At 43.7% G+C, this 15,645-nt stretch overlaps 1 protein-coding gene across 3 annotated transcripts in view; it reads left to right on the top strand.

Moving 5' to 3' along the window:
- Positions 1-461: 461 nt before the first annotated feature.
- The window catches only part of LOC108446245 (high mobility group protein HMGI-C-like), a 51,230-nt gene continuing 36,046 nt past the window's right edge, over positions 462-15,645 (top strand). For 2 of the 3 annotated variants that reach the window (XM_017732351.1, XM_017732347.1), the window contains exon 1: positions 462-561. The gene's annotated coding sequence lies outside the window, so the exon portion shown is untranslated. Of the gene's footprint in view, positions 562-6,375; positions 6,444-15,645 lie in introns of those variants that run through there. The other variant, XM_017732349.1, reaches the window with a different exon arrangement.

The following is a 15,645-nucleotide window of genomic DNA, read 5'->3' as shown; positions in this document are numbered from 1 at the left end:
TCAGACAGATCCAATGACTGCATAGAAATGCAATCCATGGGTAATGGAGAGGCTGTGACACTGTGTGTCAGAAAAGGTCCTTCTGCCAATAATGCCTACAGGTGATTCCCCTTTAGGCCTATGCAGCCTGGGACTCCGGCTTACTATCTAAAGGAGGTGCATGTGATTCAACTATTAATCGTATCCACCTCTAGTGCCCTTCTCTGCAGGGTCATTTAATTCTTAGAAGCAGCCATCTCATCATGGAGCCATCCTGCTGCTGCAGCCCATCCATCAGAGTGACTGTGGATCCAGGGAATTACTGGAATGGCTGAACAACACCCAGGGAAGCTCCTGTGCTGACGGCAAGCTCCGAGAGCCAGGGTATGCTCCAGCGGTGCGAGGCATTGCTGGGCGCAAGAGCCAGAGGCTCCCACCCTTCGGGCCCGCTCCCCGGCAGGACGCGCCCCCCAGCCCGGCCCACATGGCCCGCGCTGGCCCTTTAAATGCGCCAGTTGCCGCCTAGGCCTCAGGAGCCATTTGGTGGTCGGGTCCTGTTTGTTTTGTGCCTCTCCTGTGCTGGTAAGCAACTAAATCTGCTTTAATACCCTTTCTTTACTTGCCCTGAAAGAGTTGGTGTTTTGTTTCCCTGAGGTATTTGTGTTTCTGGACAAAAGAATGGATGTAGAAAGGGAAGCTCTAAGGGTTCCCCAGCCTGTAGTTTCCTGTTGAGGTGATGTATGGTTTGCTAAGAGAGGAGTGCTTTAACCTAACGTGTCTCCCGGGAGTTGAGGGTTCTGGTCAATATTAAAAGTGTTATTCTGGCAGAATATCTGCCCCATACTCTGGTTAAAGTGAAAAAGCTATCCATAAAACCCCAATGCTTGCCCCATTTATAATGCTCTTTATCACTTAAGAATGTTCTCCACAGTTGTATCATATTTGCCTCGTATCACCAAGCTTCTAAATTTGTGATAACTGGCACCTCTGTAATTATAGAAAATAAGTGTTTCACAGTGTCGGGCACCCTAGCAGGAAAAAACTCTAAGTTGTACTCTTGGCTTCCCCACAAGTGTTTTATCTTCTACTCACTGGTTGATTTGTGGAGATGTGGGTACTGTTTCAGCTCTCCAACACAGGTGCTGAACTCCTTGAAAGGGCTGTGAGTTTCCAGAGCTGTATAAAGGAGCATCATTATTATGTCTATTTTTATAGATAAGAAAAAGCATGTTTGCAGCAAACAACAAAAAAAGTATTTCCCAGCTTTAAATGGGATGTACAGAAAAAGGTATATTGCTCAGCTATTACAGTACCTCATATCAGTGAAATATAGGGTGTTCCTCAAGTTGTATTACAGCTGCAAAATCTGTTTCCTGAAATATTAGGCATGCCAGCCAGTTTGGATGTAAATAATAAGCATGTCCATTGTTAGCTTTTTAGAGGCACGGGGAAGCCATTTATTCCAGTGCCATCTTGAACCTTCAGTCTCTGGGAGTAACTGTTGGGTGTTTCTGTGCCCTGGAAATTTAATTTATCTGTAAACAGGTTTCCTTTGCTCCACTTTGGGCTATTCTCTCAAGAGAGGTTAAGCTGTACTTCAGGCAGCAATGAGCCCTGAGAACAGAAATTTATTGAGAGTTTCATAGCAATATTAATCTGGAGCAGGTATCTGCTTCAAAACATTATAAGCCAGGTCTCCTAAAATCAAGGTACTGACTTAAAATCTCTGATATTTACTAAAGTATACACACTTAGAGAAATGACATTTAGTTTCTTGAGCATAATAGACATACAAAGGGTGAAAGTGACATACAACACTCTCAGGTTTTTTTCATGGTTTCCTTTTCAGTGCAGTTATTCTAGCCATTTTATTTAAAATTAAATTACTGTTTAATTATGTAATCCAGACACTAGAGCTTTAATGAAAGGGTCAGGTATGGCTATATCCCTTATAAAATAGGTGAGATTTGACAGAGCTGTTTTAGGAATTTGCCTGGATTGTTTTTTCAGGCTCCTTTCCTCCCCGGTGAATTTATTGTAATTAAGAACTAGTGCTGTGGGTGCACTGTTGGATTGGTATCAGTGTTTAGCTGTACCCTAAAAATAAACATGTGCAGAAATTTATTATTCTGCCTGGCAGGGGGTTTGATCTGGGAGAGGGAGCAGACTTTTGGGGACAGCAGATGAGCTGGGTTTTAATGGAGTTGGTTTTTGCTCAGGCTCTGTAGTTATAAGTCTGGAGGCCACTGTCATAAGCAATATCCTCTCTCATGCTCCAGGGGGATGGGATTTTATGCAGGAAACACTGCCATTTTCAACAAGCAAAGGAAATTGTTCTTGCCCCATTACAGATGGGCCTACATGTAAAGGACCTACAGCAAGAAAAGACACAGGAGCATCCAAGTGAAAAGATAGTTTTTTCATTCCCTATGTGAGACCTACAGCTCTCAGGAACATGAGTTAATTGCAGAGCAGTCAAGAAATGAAGCAAATATGGACATGTATAGTACTGTACAATCTGTAGTCTTCTCACTTTGTCCACCCCCTTCCCTCAAGTCTGAGCACTGATCACAGCAAAGTAGTGGGATTTTTATTTTTCCTTCTTTGCTGATCCTGTCAAACCTTCCATGTCCCAAACCCCATGTGTATAGCAGAGCACCTGCTGGAGCTGGCAAAGGGCATCAGTGCTCGCAGTCACAGGGGACACTCAGCAGCATCCTCACTGTGAGCTCTGCTACACTGGATGAAGAGACAAAAGTAAAAACTCAGAGGAGGAAAAGCATTGGGTTTATTTTAGTATCATGGTGCTGGTATGGTTGTCAGTATTTCTTGGAATATGTACCCATTACAAGATGTGTTCTTTATGAATTTTTTATTGATCTTGCCTCAGTGATGGTGATTAATAGTATTTTCATCCAAAAATGTCACCTCTGCTAATAACTCTGAATTTTTCCCTGTCTATGCTTCTGTTCCTGCAATCCCTGGAGAGGATTGATATGAGGGGAAGCTGAATCTGAGGGGCAATGTTCTCAAGGACCACACCATCACCATATGTGACTCCATTAACCCAATCAAGTTCCTTTATTACCACCTCTTATTGTGGTGGCATTTTGCATCTGTGAAGTGGGGGCATCTCTGTTAGATCTGTGCTTGGATGACAGGAAGGGGTTTCTTATTTCAAAGAATTCAGTGCCTAATGAGCTGTGGGATTGTATCAAACTGTATTCAAAGATTATTAGGACTACAGTGCTTGGAGACTGAAGTATTTTACAGCTTTTAGAGGAATATATAAATGCCATGTTTATTTCAGAAGGACTCTGCCAGATTTCATCTCTTGGGCAGAGAGGCAATTACTTCCTAATCACTAATCAAACAAAAGGTGATGCACCAGCAATACATCACCTGCTACCTGTGGCTTGCCCCTCCTAATTTGTGTGTGGAAATGCAGTCTCTGCTGGTCTATCCCTTAGTATTAAGGCAAGAGGGAAGCTGCAGTTCAGCAGTGGATTTTAACTCAAAGCAGATTATTCATCAGAACTGGAAGACTTGTTTTCCAATCACTTGCTAGAATTGGAAAAATTTTTTTTGTTTTTTAAAGTGCAAGCTCAGAGCTGTATATTCTTTAGCTGACTACCTTCTTCATGGAGCTCAAGGTAAACTGAGGTACCTAAATATCTTTTTGAGCTGTCTTAAACACCCACTGGAGAGGAAGAATAAACAGTGTGTGTGTGTGTTACTGCTCTGCCTGTGAGTCTGCAGCTAAAGCACTTTTAAAGTGCAATGCTATGAAGGGTTAGGCTGTTTCTGGAGTGAGAAATTCTCCAAGTGCTGGGTGGGATACCAAGAAAGGAGAATCAGCTGTTGTCAAATGAAATTATTTCCCTCCAATTTCTCCCTTGGATTAGGAAAAACTTCAAGGAACAAGGCAGTTTCGCATTGTTTTGTCTCTGAAGCTGAGAGAATTTCTAGGATATCGGTTGAGAGAACCAATCAATAAGTAAATTGATTGAAGATGAAAATGAATGCTTTTTGCTTTTGCACATCAGAAAATGGGAATGTTGTGTGGCTCCATTTGCTTGCTGTGGACACAGCCATTGGTGTCTGCCAGCAAGTTGGCAGTGCTGGATATGTTGCTATGTTTGAGAGGGGAATATCCGTGTCTCCCAGTCACACTGTGTGTGCCGCTCATGTACAGCCAGCTGTTGTGCCCCTGCTCTGCCTGCAGGCCTCAGCCAGCAATCCTGAGGTGCTGGGGTCAGAATTAACAGCCTGCATCAGAGCCTGTGCCCTCAGCAGGGATTTTTCTCATTAACTGATGATGAAGTTCTGTTTCCTAATAGGTTTGCACGTGGTTGTGTGGATTCTCCATGAATGATTATATTACGTGTGTATCCCCAAAGGATTTGTGTATTGGTTTTCAGTAGGTGTGTAAAACTGTGCTGCCAATTTTGCACGAAAATATTTAGATATACCTGGGACTGAAGAGGCAAATTGGAAATACTTGTGTAATAATTACTCATGGAGGGCCAGCATCTGAACATGTCAGAAATTAATTTGGTGGAATGTGTATGTGATTAGTCTGGATGCTGATGCTATCTTGATGAGTACTTTCCTTCATTTTAACTGATTCTTTTTCATGAGGAGTATACAACAACACTGTAATGTTGAGTTAATGAAGGTTGGGTTTTATTTTGGGGGACATATATATAATTGCAGGGAAATAAAACATCTGTGCAATGTATATTGCATATCTGTATCTGTCCTTAATTGTTACAGTTTTTATCTTTGCATTTTCAGAGCTGGAGACTGTGGAGTGTTATTGAATCTTTATTGCTTCTAAGATCCTAGATTGATATTTGGAAATAGTGAGCTTCATAACATCACTGATCTGATTTTGCTTTCTGTGCAATGCAGCTTTAAATTTCTAAAGAGTCAAAGCTGCATCTTAAAATAAGATGCGGGTGCAGACTCCACTTCCTGGAGCCTTCGCTTTTGTTCTTTCTCGTTTTTAGTTTAAAATAAGTCATTCGGAATAAAAGCCTATTTTTGTTCTTCGTGGGTGGAAAAAAACTTGGCTCGCTCAGTTCTCATCCTGTGCACATCAGCGTGATGTATGTACACCCAGTGTTGGTATCTGGGAGATACCAGATAAAGCCTTCAGTTACTTTGATCTACTAGTCATGTGTTAAAAGTAGGAATAAAAGTTCCTTTCTAAAATACAGAGATTTTGAGATATTTGCAGTATTGTGCTTTCCATCCTTGTGCATTTTATAAATGTAAGAGAATAATGTGGGGGGACTACTTGGGCCATTGCACGGAGCAGGCTATCCTTACTGCAGAACAGAGATTTTGTAACATACGAACATGAAACACAAGGCCTTAGGAGAAGCTGTGCTGTGCCCAGCTGAGGGGCAAGTGGAATTTCTGTAGTCCTCAGAAGTTATCTTTAAATTACAGAAACAGAAAATAAAGCTCGTGAGGTCATTTCTTCCTTTCCTTCTGTTCTCCAAGGCAGGGTTTTTAATACTTAAACCATTTTTGACAGATGACTGTTTAGCCCATTCAAAAAAATTCAAATTATGTACAACTTCCCAAGGCAATCTATTCCAGTGCTCAACTGTCCCAATCATTATTCACATTTAATCTGTGGAGGAAAAAGGCTGACATAGCCTTTCCATACAAAAGGAAAGGACTTTTAGAAAATACAGGATCTTTAATTTCAGTGGGCTGTTTCTCCTGTGATGTGTTAGATGGTTCCTTCCCAGCAGACACAGGTGTGGCACTGCTTGGGCATTTCCAGAGCTGTTTGTAAGCTTGAGGGCTCAGGAACTCACCCCTCCTTATAGTGTGAGACCAGAGCATGGGTGCCAACACATTCCTTGTTCTCCCAGAAATTTTGTATAGCTAGAACTTAGGAGTGTGGTCCATTTTTCTGGGATTTCTGGACATATGCAGGACATTCACAATAAGCATGAGACCCTTGAGGAGGGCAGGACAGCAACTTGTGAAGAGTGACTGCAGCTGCAGGGATTTTTAGCACCTACCTGTAATGTATGCAGGGAGGGGAGGGAGAAAAAGAGAGGAAGGGTATTAAAGAGGAGGGATATTAAAAGCATTCACATAAGGAAGAGCTGGCAAAGATGCACAGGAAGGGATTTCGAGTCCTCGTAGCTGTGTGGTGTTGTCAGAGTAGAAATGCAGAAGCTCAGTGCAATTTGTGTTTGTGTCAGTTCCCCGGTGCAGCAGTGCTGTGATGTGAACTGGCTCTGCTGATGTGTAAGCTGTCACACAGGGTGTGTTTCAGCCGTGAGTTAGAATTCTGTTACATTTGGGTAGGATGCTGGAGGAGTGGTCCAACAAGATTGTTCGGGATCAGCAGCTGATAAGCTTGTTCTGCGGGGTGGGAACTGTCACTGACTTTGTGCTGTACCTGATCCACACTCTGTGCTGCCACCAAACAAACTGTAAGAGGAATTACATTATTTTTCTTACGAAATTTGTGCTGACAGGGAAATCTGCAGGTGTAGGAAGGTGTGCTGTTAAGGTTTGTACTGTCACAGCTGGGGGGGGGGGACAGAGCTCTTGACACAGCTTGGATGAAAAGAGAACTTGCTATGCTACCTTGCTCTTAAGATAGCTGGATGTCTCAAAGAACAGTTAAGTGTCTTTGGACAGTGGCCATCTGGATTTATTCAGATGCTGGGCTAGAGTGAATAGGTGGTCTTGTGCTGTTTAGCAAGCTATTACTGGAGATTTGGAATCTGAAGCAGACAAAACCACCTGAGACCCTGGATGTGTGCACTGGCTGTGATTTTTGGGTTTTTTTTTTCCACCTGTGTGCCTAGTGTCTGTCCCAAAACAGCTTCTCTCAGGTGGCCTGAGAGCTCTCCCTAGCCAGTACCCTTGGTTTTCTTGGTGGAGGAACAATGTATGTGAACATTCAGATTTTCTGCCCCTGCTGTAGCTCATGCAAGGGGGATACTGAGTTGGGAGCAGCCCAGAGCTGTGTTCCAGCACAGTCTCTGACAGGGAGCTGGTTTGTTAATGCTTTCCTGGCATCTTGGACTAGCAAGCCGTTCTCAGCTTTCAAAACTTTATTGTTGAAATTTTAACTGATGACTGTTAAATTTCACTGTTGCATTTGGTTTGGATCTGCTGCAAATTAAATCTGACTTCCCGAACCACTCTTTACAATGCTGTCTGCTGGAAGAGATCCGAGAGCACTGCCTGAGCCAATCTCTGGGTCAGGTTGCTTTCCCTGAGCTCTCTTTGTGGCTGAAGTAGATAAAATTTTCCCTTGGTTCTCATTCTGTCAGGTGTTTTAAGAGCATCTATAATATTTTAAATAAAATGGCAAAATGGAGTAAATCTAATAGCTAGCTCTAGGTTATACAAATACCTTAGACCTGAGAGCATTTTTTAGATACAGAAGGGTTAACTGCCCACAGTTTCATACTTGAATGGAAAAAGAATGACACCTTTTTGTTATCAGCCGTTTTGGTGCTGTCTTTTTTAATCATTTCAGGCTTTGAACTCCTGCTCTGAAAGAGAGTCTCTGTCTCTTCATCTTCAGCGGCTGCCAGGTCTGGAGGTCTAATCAATGCAGGTTATTGATAGCAAATCAATTAATGCAGACAAAAGATCAAAATTAAGGGGCTTTCACTAAATTAATAAGTGATTCCAAGTCTTTTAACGGAGTGCCTGAGATAAGGGCAGCTCAGTCTTCTGGGACAGCAGCCTCCAGTCCTGTTTCCAAAGACAATCAGCTGGAGGGAGTGAGCTGTGCTTTTTACATCTTTTCCTCCATTTAAATAACCCGTTTTGTTCAATAGGAAGTGCTTAAAATCTGAGTCCAGCAAGGTTGCCAGGAAGCAGGTCCTAACTGAAAAGAGCAGATTTATCTACAGAAGGGTGTCATGGTCTCGTTCAGCTGATTGCAGGAGGACCAATTGTTTCAAAAGCCAAATTTATGTAAGATCCCAGCCAACACCAGAGTTAAGATTTGCTTCAGTAGCAAATATATCTGAAACTGAGATAGAGATGCCCACAGAAGCAATCAGATGCAAAATAACTAGAATAATGTGGAGTTCTTGCCAGACCCAGCCCTTCTGCCCTGTGGTAGGCCCTCCTGGAAGAAGGTGGTCAAGGCTCAATCCAAACTACTTGCAGACAGTGTTCCTGAACAGTTCCCTGCCAGGAGTGTCAAACCTAAGATGTCTGACACTGTGGGGCTGGGATGTGCTACTGCCAGTACATCACAGCCCCATCAGCCTCCCCCAGGAGACTGGATAGAGACTTGCAGGCTAGGAGCTCCCTACCAGTTAGAGCAGCTTTTCCACCTTTCCTCCTGCTTTAACCAAGGGAAACAAATGAACTGTGCCATGCAGGAAGAAGACAGAGCATCTCTTACAGTTTCATGTGTGTAGTGCTGCCTGCTATTTCTGCTTGTTTTCCTGCTTAATAAGAAGGGCCACTCTTTGAAATGCCAGAAGCTCTCCTGCTGTGACAGTAATTAACAGGGATGGAGGTGGAGCTGGGAAGCAGATTACAGAAGCACAAATACAGTGTGTAGCTCCCTGAGGATGAAGAGTGGCTCAGGTCACTCTGTGAGTGTCACTTGCACTGTGGTGGAAACACTGGCTCCCTGTTTGGGCCTATCTGGGTTCAGTCAGGTCCTTGTGCCATTGGTGCTTGGCACTGTCCAGAGGGGCTGGATGCTGTTCCCAGGTGCTGAGCAGGCTCTGGGGGCTGGGAGCAGAGGCATGTTCAAGAATGGATCCAGTGGTCTCGCTTTCTCTGTGCATTTGATCCTATGATGCCAGAGCAAATTCTGAATTAAATTCCTGTAGGTTTTGGTTGTAAGCCTAATTGCAAGCCATTATGTGTTAAAGAATACTTTTAATATGCTGAAAGATTTCTCTAAAATGGCTGCGGCTTCCAAAACTCCTGACTAGAAGTTTCTGCCAGAAGTGCTAATATTTGGATGAATATATGGAGATTTACAAATGTAGCCTTTGTCATAGCCATGTCTGTGACATCAGTTGTACCTGAATGCCAAACTTTACTGGATCAAATTTCATATAATCAAAGGTTCATCTTTGCTTCTGCTGCTTTGTCTACTGAGCCCTGCCTGGCTGTTACCACTCATTGCCTGTTCTGTTGCTGGCACTGAAATCCAGTGTGTTACCTTCATCTGCTTTCCCCTGGACTTAAAGCAGCAACACAGCTGATGTTTGTTGGTTTAGCCCACTGGTGATGATCTGCTCCCTTCACAGTGTTGTGGAGCTGGACATGTGGCATGGAGCAATGGATGTTGCCATTGCAGCCCCAAAGCCTGGGTCACATCTGAGAGAAGGACTAAGTTAACTTCCTACCCTAGATCAGACAGATGAATGGTAACGCTGAGAAGTGACTCTCTGAGGGTACAGTGCTGCTGTTCTTTGTTTCTGTGCCTGCTGGGAATGACTCTTTGCTATACTGTCTTGCTTGCTTCAGGCAGGGTTTGCAGCCCTCAGATGTGCAATCCTTTGCCTTTCTTCCACTGCTTTCAGTTTCCTCCTACAAACGCCTGCGCTGACTGTGGTTCTCTGCAGCCACATGTCTCAGTAACTGCTTAACCTAGAAATTCATTGCTAAAAAGATCTGACATCATAACACCCTGGAAAAAGACTTCTAACTCCCCTTCCCCCTCTTTTCTTTTCCCAGGATATATGAAAAGCTGTAACTACTAAATCAAAATCTATTTGATTTTTGTACTCCCTTGATAACTGGGCGGCTGATCCCTATCACCCAGCTAAGGCTTATCTGCTGCCTCCAGCTGCCCTGCTGCAGCAATTGGTTCCTGCAGGGACAGCGCTGGGTTATAAAGTGAGACTGATAATGTGGTCAGGGCCTTTTGCTTTCTCACTGTGACCATTGTTGGTGATATGTTCCTGAGCAAGTGGCTTGGTTTTCTGGGAGAACTAGAAGGAAGGACTGGGCCTGTGGGATTTAGAGGTTCAGAGATATATTTTTAATCCCCTTATTACTTTTTTAAGTTGTGATGTCAGGGAATGTGGAGGGTCAACAGCATAGGCTAGAGCCAAGGTAATGGGCTGGTGGTTTTGTTTTAGCTCTTAAAGTTCCCAGGTGAGATCTTGGCCTTGTTAGGCAAGCACTGACCTACATGTGTGTTGTTCATTTCAGCCTGTTCTGAAAACACTTCTAGTAGAAGAAACTGCCGACTGCCGTGCTTGGTGTATTACTGCTAATTTTGAACTGTAATTGTATTTTTTCTGTGACTTTTCAATGAGTTTACCAGGGTGCTGAAGAGGCTGTATATCCATATCTGCACAGCTGGGTGTAGGTAGCTCACTCCCAGCTACATAACACTAGTAGGATGTGGGAATAAGAGCGTTCCCACCCCATCCCTTCTGGCTCAGTCATGTCCTAACTGCAGTGATTCAGCTATCTGGAGCCACTGGAAAGGCTGCAGTCATGTTAGCACCTTTTAATAAGCAAGATGGGAGTTAAGGAAGCAGGGACTGTCACAGCTACAACCATGCTGGTATTATTTAACTTGGTCAGCCATCATGTGTAATTAGAGTTCTGTTACTCTAATGGGGCACTAGCTTGAGGTGAGAGAGAGAACAGAGTTAAAGCAAATTGTCTTTCTTCCCTGGAACTAAGCCATCTGGGCAGCACACACAGCTTTTTTGGCAGTTTGGTTCAAGATTAGTTGGCAGTGCAGATAAAACTGCATTTTGCAGCCCCAAAGAGAAAAGTGATGCAGGGTAGTTCCTGCAATCGGTGTTGTAAGAAAAACGCTGAGCTAAGGGCAATAAGGCAGCTGGTGAGACTCGGCAAGTGACAGAGATCAGCTGCAAGAAGTACAAAAATAAAAAAATGAGGTAGTAATTATAAGAGCTTCTAAGAAAGGCCTTCCCTCTACATGCTTATTCCCAGCACAAGTCATTGGCCTATATATCCTGTCCCTACTTTGGCAGCAGCCGCTTTTATGGGGCAAAATAGAGGGTCCACAGCCATCCTGCCCCTCAGCTCTCCCAGCTGCTGCTTTGATGAAGTGTAAAGCCATCCCACACCTCTTTCATCTGCAATGATGTTTTTAACACTAGAACAGCCAGGCTGGCAATGTGTTTGTGTGGCTCTGCTTACAGGGGAAGGTGAGGCAGAGACTTAACTCCTCACTTGTCAGAGTCTCCCTCTCCAGACCTGTAAGTGTGTTGGTACTCTCCCCGCTTTGCTAACAAAACCTCCTGGCACAGTGATAGCCAGGCAATGGCAAGTTGCCCCAGTTTGGTGACAGCAATATTGTCTGATTCTCCTTGCTGGGTTGTACACATGAGCAGATCTGTTCACAAGTCAGGTTGTTTCAAAACTCTTACTTGTGTCTAATAACTAATAAAAATGAAATAGTGTAAGAGCAAGTTGAGTACTCCCAGACTGGCTGCTTGCTGGATCGGGGTGTTCTCTGTGATATGAACTTACACAGCTGAGTTATAAAACCTTCAGCTAGGCTGATAAATATTATTTGGCAGTGCTCCCAAGCACTTGCATTGACCACTGAGATAAATGTAGGATTTTCTTGCTTTCAAGTGGGTAAAACTGTTCCAGTTGGTGGTTTTTGCAATGGCCTAGAGCAAGCCAAAGTCCTAATGTCCTGTGGAGCTCCATAGCTTGGCTCTGATGCTGACACTTGGACATCCAACAGGATCAGCTGGATTGTCTGAACCGTTTTCTGCTACTGAGTGGGTTACAGGCCCCTTCTCTGCGCCCAGGTCTTGGAGAAGGAGGCATTGTGGTAGCACTCAGATAAACCCTGGCAGTTTAATGGTTTGAAACAAATTCAGGAATAGACGTTTGCAACAGTGCTGCACTCAAGGAAAAAACCAACTCCCTATGTTGGTAGTACCTTCCTATAGTCTAGACAGATAATTTTACACTCCAAGACTGAATAATTGTATGTGGTTAAGATACCAAAGCTCAGCTCTGGCAGCGAATGGCCATGGGCGCTGTTATCCTCACTGAGCAGAGAAGTGCCTTTGTTTAAACCACCCAAATGAAAAGCTGCTGCCTTCCCAGTGATTTAAACCAAAATGCCCTGTTCTGCATTAGAGTTGAATTAAAAGGGAGTGCTGCCACAGCCCGGTGGACACACAGTAATTTGCCAAGCCAAGGAAACTTCACTGTTTGCAATCATATGGCCATGCCATGCTTCTCCTCTGGTTGAATTAAAGTAACTTGATCACAGCCGCACAAACACTTGAGTTTTAAAAAGGCTTTTAAAATGCATGTGCAGGTATTTGTCTGCACCTATCAGACCTCAACACCGAAATGCAGGAAGTGGATATGCAGACATGTTGGCTTCCCATCCATAAAAAAACCTGTGCCTGTTCCAGTGCCATCTATGTACCAGAAGGATGCCTTGGATTTGTGTTCTTTACCAGTGGATTTCTGCAGCAGGAGCAGGAATGTAGGCCAGGAATTCCTGGCATTCCTTTCTTTCTGATGTTGCTGATTGGTAAAGTGTTATGGTGGTGACAATGGGAATCTTTTTCCCTCTAAAAAATGTTATGTATCTGCCTGTTTCATCCTGTCACCCAGTGCCTTCTAGGTCAAGTGTAAATCCAGAGACCACTATGTGGAATTACAGTTCTGCAAGGCTTATGAGGGTCAGAGCTTTCTGTGTTACAACTGTGACTGAACTTTCCCTTTGTTCTATTTCTCACTTCACAACTGGCACAGACATCCTTGTATTCACTATCCTAAAGCTTGTGGAGAGCTGAGGCAGCCTTGTAGCCCAGACTGCAAAGAAAGGTCTGATGTTCTGCCTGTGTTGGGGTGGAGCTACCAGAAGTGAATCCTTGCTGGCTGTTTGCTTTTACATTAAAAATGGTAACAATAAACTCTCCTGGGACTTTGTCCTGCAAGTGTTCCCTGATAGACAAAGGGTCAGCTGGTGGTGGAAGTCCCATGTCCCATGTCTCATGGCATGGCTCTTTTTTTTTTTTTTTTTTTTTTTTTTTTTTTTTTTTTTTTTTCCAAAATGTGGTTAGATTCCAAATCTAGAATAGAAATACAACTCATTGCATTATTCTGCTCCTGGAAAAAGAAAACAAGGTCTAACAAGCATGTTACAGAACTCAGATGCATCCCAGTATCATTTGCTGTTGTGGATACCCCAAGCAGTTTTGCCTTCCCATTAAGGCAATGAACTGAAGTCTGCAAGAGGCAGTAAAATGACTTCAGGATTGTTGGAATTTCTGTAGCGTGGCAGCAAGTCGTAGAGCAGTTGACAGAAGTAAAACCATTTGTCCTTACCACGTGGAAGCATAGAGTGTGTCCAACCAAAATGCAAGCTCCCTTCAAATGGATGTGTTAGGTGAAGTTAGGAGGGAGAAGGTTGGCACAGGGACAGTGGCAGAGTTAAGAGGAGACCAGCCTTGCTGGCCACTGCCAATTAGAGCCCCATTCACTGGAAGGTGCAGTTTTGGTAATGAATGTTTAGTGTGCAGGTGGGCATTATTTTATATCTAGTGTAACTTGAAAGCAGTCAGGATCTAAAAGCCGTCAAGAGCAGTGATACTGAGCAATTGGCACTTCTGCCAGCATTGATAGAAACACAGATTTGAGCTGGCAGAAACGCAAACCTGTGCTTTAAAAAATGCGTTTGACAATGGAAAGTGAAGAGTTTGCCACCATTGTCCTACTGGATCAGGTAAGAACTCATCAGGAAACACTGGACACAGGTGGCTGCTACAGTGCAGTTCTTGGACACCGGCATTGTCTGTAATAGAAGTGGTTCTGATTTTTGCTTGTTTAGTAGCTCTCAGTTTTGATTGCAGGAAAATAAAATAAACAAGATTACTTCTCCAACCCAGGCAGTGAGCGATTCCACATACATCTGTCAAAAAAACCCCACTGTAGCAAGGGATTGGGTTGGGCTTCTGTTTTTTAGGCCATGGAGGATGTTGCTGAAATTCTCTGCACTGAAAACTCTTTGATTTCATTGGTAGCAGAGGGCGTGGCAGGGGACAGACTCCTTTGTTTCCTGTCAGGAGCAGGGGAGGGGAGGGAGCTGTTTGCAGATGAGTGGGAGATGGTACCAGTGCAATTAAAAAAATAATAAAAGCAGGGAAAAAATTGCTCCCCTGCATATGAGTATTTTATAGTGCCTGAGATGAGCGAGAACATGGGGTACTCTTCAGGCTTTGAGACACAAGGAACTCACCATTATACATCCTGCTTTTCTGTGCATTAAGGCTTTTAAAAATACCACTTTCCTCCTCTTCCCACTCCTTGCAGAAACAGTGTCCCTTTATTCTTTGTAGAATACATATATACACACGATTCCTTTTTCAAAGTGCACAATCTCTCTTTCACCTTACTAAATTGAAATTCAAAATTGCAGCCTGAGTTCCCAGAAAAGGTGGTGGTGCTCAGTGCAAGGCAGTTTATTCCATCTGATGACTTATTATTATCACTTGCTTTCTTCCTTTATCTTAAAGTGGTTGTTAATCAGTGCACCCATGCATCCCTGGTTAGCATGAAAACTCAAGTCTCCCTATTTAGCAGCACAGGCTTTGCCAAGACTGTACTTTTAGGCTGCATTTAGAAGAACTGGCCACATCATTGGTTTTCTGTACTGACCAGCTTGATATTTATGTTCAGTCTATCCTGAATAGAGGCAAAAACTGTGTAGTACATGTTCTCGGAACAGCTCTGCAGGGACATCCAGGAGAGGAGAAAAAGACTAGGGTGGAAATGAAAGACCCTAAATGTAGACCAGCCCAATTTTGGGTGTAGGCTCCAGTTCTGACAGGGAAAGAGAAGGGAGATGGAGCCTGGGAGAGGTGATGCTCTATTTCTGATCTGGATGAAGACATCCAGAACATCGCTGTTTTCTTTTCATGCTGTACCTGTGCTCTTTTCTGCCTCCTTCAGTACGATGAATTACTCAGATGGTGTTACTCTCATGTGCATGTGCATAAATACAATATCTTCCTTCTAGTGTTAAGAAACAAAAAAAAGTTACTCTGTGGTAGGAATGATGGATTCCAGAGTGCACGAGCAGGGCTCCGTAGATCCTGGTGAAGTATAACCTCCCCCTCTTCTTGAGGGTAAAGCTGAGCAACAGCAATGGGATGACTTGACTAAGACAATGTGGGACAGAATTAGGAACGGGAATCAGGAATTTAGTACTTAAGACTTTGGCTTTCTGACAAGATCATCTGTCTGTCATCAACAGAATGGAAACATAGGAGTCGTGGCTTTGTCTTTAGGAAGAAGAGATTAAATCCAAGTGGGTTATTTCAGTTTGGGCTGAAAGGCTCAGTGGCAGGTGCGAACTTTCTGCTTCCTGTCGTCCAGCTCTTTAATTGCAAAATGTCTTTGCTGTTTGATGTAGCATTCTGAATTCCCAGGATGTTGTGCTACAGCAAGATGACACAAGCATTGCTCTGTTGCTGTCTGGTACCAGCTTTGCTGGTGGGCAGGAAATGGAGCACTGACTCCTTGGTATTACTGCCAACAAGGTGTCTTGGAGCACAGGGCTGCCAGAGTGAGGTGCCCCACTCATGCCTGTCCCTGCTGGCTGCTTAGGATCCCTCTCTGTTTCTGATCTGGAGCTCAGCAGTAAGGCTGGGCTCAGCTCCATGTGAGTCAGGT

This window comes from Corvus brachyrhynchos, unplaced genomic scaffold (genome assembly GCF_000691975.1).
Source record: "Corvus brachyrhynchos isolate BGI_N302 unplaced genomic scaffold, ASM69197v1 scaffold4, whole genome shotgun sequence".
Taxonomy (NCBI): domain Eukaryota; kingdom Metazoa; phylum Chordata; class Aves; order Passeriformes; family Corvidae; genus Corvus; species Corvus brachyrhynchos.
This window is presented reverse-complemented; position numbering and strand designations above follow the sequence as displayed.